Source organism: Carlito syrichta, unplaced genomic scaffold (assembly GCF_000164805.1).
Source record: "Carlito syrichta isolate Samal-C Ts95f unplaced genomic scaffold, Tarsius_syrichta-2.0.1 Scaffold304410, whole genome shotgun sequence".
NCBI lineage: Eukaryota > Metazoa > Chordata > Mammalia > Primates > Tarsiidae > Carlito > Carlito syrichta.
The window spans coordinates 75,445-81,104 of NW_007248506.1; the positions used below are offsets into that span (position 1 = coordinate 75,445).

The 5,660-nt window shown below is 50.3% G+C and overlaps 1 pseudogene; it reads right to left on the reverse strand.

Moving 5' to 3' along the window:
- Positions 1-2,576: 2,576 nt before the first annotated feature.
- Positions 2,577-5,075, reverse strand: LOC103262254 (annotated as a pseudogene).
- Between the last annotated feature and the right edge of the window lie 585 nt (positions 5,076-5,660).

The window sequence follows — 5,660 nt, forward strand, 5'->3', positions numbered from 1 at the left end:
AAGGATTGCCGGAGCCCAGCAGGTCGGGGCTGCGGTGGCCGGGAGCAGCCACTGCACTCCTGTCTGGGAGACAGAGTGAGACTCCAACTCAAAAAAAAAGAAAAAGAAAAAGAAATTTCGGCCTCTAACTAGTCCTCACCTCCCCTGGTTGGATCAAGGACCCTTTGTGTTGTTATGTGCTCCTCCTTGCTCCCTCCCCCTGGCAGTGTGCTGTGACTGCCCATCTCTCCCTTGTGCTATTGAGATAATGTTCAGGTCTCACTTATAAGTGAGAACACGTAGGCCAGAACCATGGGAATATAGCAAGATTGCAACAAAGAAGGAAGAAAAGTTTATTATTCACCTTTCATAGATGGAAAGGGGGCAGGTACTCGGGTGAGTGCGACCCTGAAGGGCTGAGAACTGGGTGTATTTAAGGCCATTTGGGCAAGGAGATTTCAGGCCCAGAGGGGTTTGGACTGAAGGGAATGTCCAGAGTTGCATCCTTTGATGTCAAGAGCAGCCTCATAAGTCTTGGATATTGACGTCACTAAGCACCAGCATCTTATGACCTCAGGTGGTGAACTGGAGATTGACAAGTTTGGGTGATATACAGATGCCTCGCAGTGGTGGGCTGGAGGTTGTTATGGATGGTTGATGACCCACTATATCTTCACGAATGCTCAGAAAAAAGATTATTAGGAGGACTGGACATGCTCAAGGGGATTTGAGTAATCTAGGGCCTGACCCTGGAAAACTGGTTCTAGGAGCCAGCTTCAGGAAGGGTGATTAATGATTATAGGGTAAGAGGAACATGCAGGCTGTGCAGACTGCTTAGTAAAGTGTCAGGGGTAAAGCCTAACAAAAATGGCTGTGCTAGGGCAGAATGGCTGTGCTAGGGCAGAATGGCTGTGCTAAAGCTAAGACTGTTCTAAGATTCTCGGGGTCCCTCCTTTCATTCCCACCTCTTGCTATTTCAAAAATGTTCTTATATGTAACAACTTTTTTTTTTGAGTTGGAGTCTCACTCTGTCACCCAGACTGGAGGGCAGTGGCCGCTCCCGGCCACCGCAACCTCGACCTGCTGGGCTCCGGCGATCCTTCCGCCTCAGCCTTCCAATTAGCTGGAACTACAGGCGCGCGCTGCCACACCAGGCTGATTTTTGATTTATTGTAGAGATGAGGTCTCACCAAGTTGCCCAGGCGGGTCTCGAACCCGCAGGCTCAGACAATCCACTCACCTCAGCCTCCCAAAGGCACGGGATTACAGGCTGAGCCACCGAGCCCGGCTGTTAGTGTTCTTATTTGTAATGAGGGTTAGGGGCAGATGTCGGACTTCTGTAACTTCTTCCTGCTGAACTGGGACATAGAGTTGTCCCTAACTATTCCTGCCTTCCCATTTCGAACTAGCAAGAGGGAAGAAATCAGGTGGGAAAATTCATGGTTTATTTGACAAGTATAAAGCATCGAGCAAATGCACAGACTGCTATAAGCAGGCATATGACAATAAAAAAGTCAATAGCAGCTGAAATGATGTTAGATAGTTGAAAGTGAGTATTTAAAGTAAAAGAGCGGTTGGCTGTATCTTCTAGATAGTTAACATAATTAGAAATGTTGGATTGTAAGTCTTCAATTGTAGTACAGCAGAGACTACCCATCACCACACAAAGACCTCCTGCCTTTGCTAGCAAGAAGCTTAATGCCATGCGATTGGCAATGACAAATTGCTTGATTTCTCCTTTTTCCTGGTTGAGCAGGTTTAATGCTCAGGGTGTATATTCAACTGTGAAGTGATCTCGGCATATTAGGGTCTGTACATCTGGGAAGATGTAGTTATGAATGGTGATTCTAGCTATTTGAGGATATACCAAAGGTACTCACCCAGCCCTGAAAACTGATCTTGCAGAGTCCTATGACCAAAGTAGAATATTTCCACAGTTAGTGGTAATATCCCTGCAGGCTCGGTTGTGATGTCTTTTCATCTTAAGTGCCAGAAGGAGCAGTCCTCCCAGTGATCCAGCACTTCTATAAAGGAACCAATTGGTTGCTATGAGTTGACCACTATAATTTGCTAGTAAGACCGTGCCATTGAGGAAGTGCATAGTTTTTTATGTTTCCAATATGACCTTTATTGAGCAAGTACTGCTGTGACATTTAACATCAATCAACATAAGGTTGCAAACTGTGCATGTCAATGAGGTTCTCCCATGAACAAAAATTCATTTTAAATGCACCAGTGAGGTAAACATAATTATTCATATATAGCTTTCTTAAGGCTAGGAGAGTTCTGTGTTTCATTTATTATTTTGGTTCAATTGGTACTTTGCATAATAAATCTCAAGACAGCCCCCCCGAGTAACCCCTGTCCAACAGCTTAGGAAATTGACAAACTTCCCAGGTACATACAATATCATGCATTTGGATCCCCCAAAGGCTAAGGCGGGAGCACCCTGAGCTTGCATGCAGTCCCCTCATATTGCACAAAGTAAAATACAATGTCTGGAGCCCCCATGGGAGAACCCATTCTGTTTTGAAGCTGCCAATCACATTCATTTTGAAATTCTCATATGGCTTCACCTTTTGCAATGGATTCAAATCTTAGTCATTCTAGGTGACTTCCTTTACTATGGCATGTGAAGTGACTTGTTCTACCTTTTCAGTAGACACTAGTTTCTCCTTGAAGGTCTCTTCATGCTTGTTGACCCTTTGAGTGATGGTTACAGACTTAGTGATGTATTTGGTAGCACCATCTCCCCCCTCACTGATTTTTCTCTACCTTTTTGGTCACCACCACTTTCTCTTCACTTCTGTCACCACCTTCTTTTCATCTGCTGGGCTCAAGTCTAGCCCATTGGCGACAACGCCTTCTCCTCTTCCCTTTCACTCTGCCCTTTTCCTTGGTTTCCTGCTCTTCCTCCTCTTTTCCTTCTACCTCCCCATTGACAGCCATGTCTTCCTTCCTGGATTCCTTCGAGCCTTGATCACTCCCTTCCTCCTCACTCCCTCCTCCTCTTCTGCTTTCTCCTTCTCCTTCTCCTGCTGCGGTGTCTTCCCCTCTTCGTTGGTGTCTTTCTCCAAGGGCACCTTCACTGATTTGGTGACAGTGACCTCCACGGTGGCTTCCTCCTTCACTGGGGACTCAGTTTTCTTCTTTGCTGGCACATCTGTTGGCTTCTCTCCCTCTACCTTCTCTTCCTTGGGAGACTCTTTGGCTTCTTCTTTCTCTTCCTTCCTCTTTCTGTTCAACTTTCTTTGCTCCCGCTTCCACACTGGGCTTCACCTCTTCCACTGGCGACTCTGGCAGAGGGGACTTGGCTTTTTCTGGCTTTCCCACCTTGGCTTCTGCCATCAGATCCTCCCTGGTAGCCACTTCCTCACTCTTTTCCTCAGTTTTCTTTTCCTCCTTAGCTTCGGCTTCCTCTCCTTCACCTTCAGCCTCTGTTTCTCCTTCTTCCCGCTCCCCTTCCTCTTTTTCACTAGAGCCCTCCTTCTCAGAACCTCCCTCTTAGGCTGGGTCCAACTTGGCATCCTCATCTTCTTCCTCTTCTTCTTCCTCTTGGCCTTCTTCTTCCTTCTTTTCACCTTCTTCTCCTTGAACTTCAGGTGCTTTCACTGGAGACTTCTTGGGAGCTACAGCTTCTTCTTCAGCTTCTTGTTCCTCTTCCTTTTCTTCCGCCTCTTCTTCCTTCTCTTCTTCATGGAGACTGCCAGCTCCTCAGCTATGGCTGTCAGGGCCTCTTCCATTTCTGACTTCTCCTTCTCCACTTCGGTTTCTTCTATGATCTCCTCGACAAATTTGTGTTGCTTGGGCGCCTCGACCTTGGTTTTCTGAATCTTACTGGATATTGTGACTGAGGGCTGTCGGTGTCTATACAGCGACCCAGTGATGCTTCCTAAAAATGTACTAAATCGGGCCTCTTCACCCTCTAGAAGTTTTCTGTACGCAACGATCTCGATATCCAGAACCATCTTGACGTTCAGGAGATCCTGGTATTCTCGCAAATAAGCCATTTCCCACTTTGTGCCCCAAAGGATGGTGCCCTGGTAGTTGCGGAGGTCATGGTTGTGGCGCTTCTCAATGTCGCTGAGCTGCTGCTCCAGGGACTCCTTGGTGCCCCTCCCCGACTCCAGCTCGACGCTCTTGGACTGCAGCTGTTCCCGGTACTTGGCGATCTCCTCCTTGGCGGAGCGGATGGCCTCTGTGTTCTGTTCGGCTGCCTCGGTGAGCCCGGCGTAGCAGCATTTGAACCACTCTTCGGCCTGGTGCATATTCTGGTGGGAGTGGCACTCGAGCTGGGGGCGGATCTCCTTCAGCGCCGACGAGATGTCTGTCTTCAGGTAGTCTTTGTGCTCCACAGTGATATGCGACGCCAGGATCTGGGCCAGCAGGTCGGCCACCTCCTCGCGATTGCTCCGCAGGAAGGCCACCTCGTCGTGCAGCGACGGCACCTTCTTGTTCAGCTCCACCTTGTCCAGCGACGCCTCCTCGATGTCAGTGCGCAGTGCGCAGATAGCCACTCCAGTGTCGTCGCGCAGCCGCGTCTCCCCCTCGAAGCCTCCTCCAGGCGGTCCGAGTCCAGCTGCATCTGCGCCTTCTCGTGGTTCGCCATCTCGAGCGCGGTGCACAGTTCACGGATCTCCTGGTCGGACTCGTCGCCCAGCTGCGCGTGCGAAGCCTGCTTCTGCCGCAGCGCGTGGATCTCCGCCTCGACCTCCTTGTTCTGCTGCTCCAGGCAGTGCACCTTCCCGGTGTAGCCGGCGAAGCGGTCGTTCAGCCTCTGCGGCTGCTCCTTCTCGTTGGAGCGGGACAGCCTGTAGTCGCCGCCGGGCCGGAGCCGCCGCCGTCGAGCAGGGCCGAGGACCGGCTGAAGTCGAGGCTGCTCTCGGCGGAGCTGAGCATGGCCGAGCTGCAGGCGAGGCGTGGGGCGATCATGCTGCGCTTGTAGGAGGCGGACACGGTGCGGGGCGAGCCGCGGGACCACGACTGCGAGTGGAAGCCCCTGGATCGCGAGCGACTGACTTGGCTGGAGCTCGAGCGGGTCTCGGCCACCGCAGGTAGGCGGACGGGTTGCCCAGCGAGTCCAACGTGTAGCTCATCTTGGAGGCTTGGGGCGTGTGGCTATTGTGAACATGTTTTGGCTATTGTGAACAATGCTGCAGTAAACATACGTGTGCAGGTATCTTTTTCACAGAGTGATTTGAGTTCCTCTGGGTATGTTCCCAGTAGGGGGATTGTGGGGTCATATGGAAGGTCGATTTTTAGACCTTTAGGAATCGCCAAACTGTTTTCCACAGAGGTTGTACTAGTTTACACTCCCACCAAGCGCACAGTTTGATTAAACTTCTGGCAAGAGTACACTCCTGGGGAGCCAGTGCTATTGGTTTTTAGTGGAAATTGGCACTCTGCCACTGTTGGGGTGCAGAGGCCTGATACCTTGGCCTGCATGGAGGTAATTAACAGCGCCCTTCTGCATTTAGCATTAGTGTTAATTTTTACCAGGGATTTTTTGGGAGGGCCTGGTTGGGTCCAGGTTCCAAGCAGAAAGGTAGAGTGTAAGTTAACCCATACTTCTTGAAATGCTGCCTCGTAGAGGACTGGCCATGATAGAAATCTTTGAGTTCTGGTGGAAACCTAGCAAGGGTTCAGGGAGCAGTGGGTCCCCTAGAGGGGACTCTTGGAGT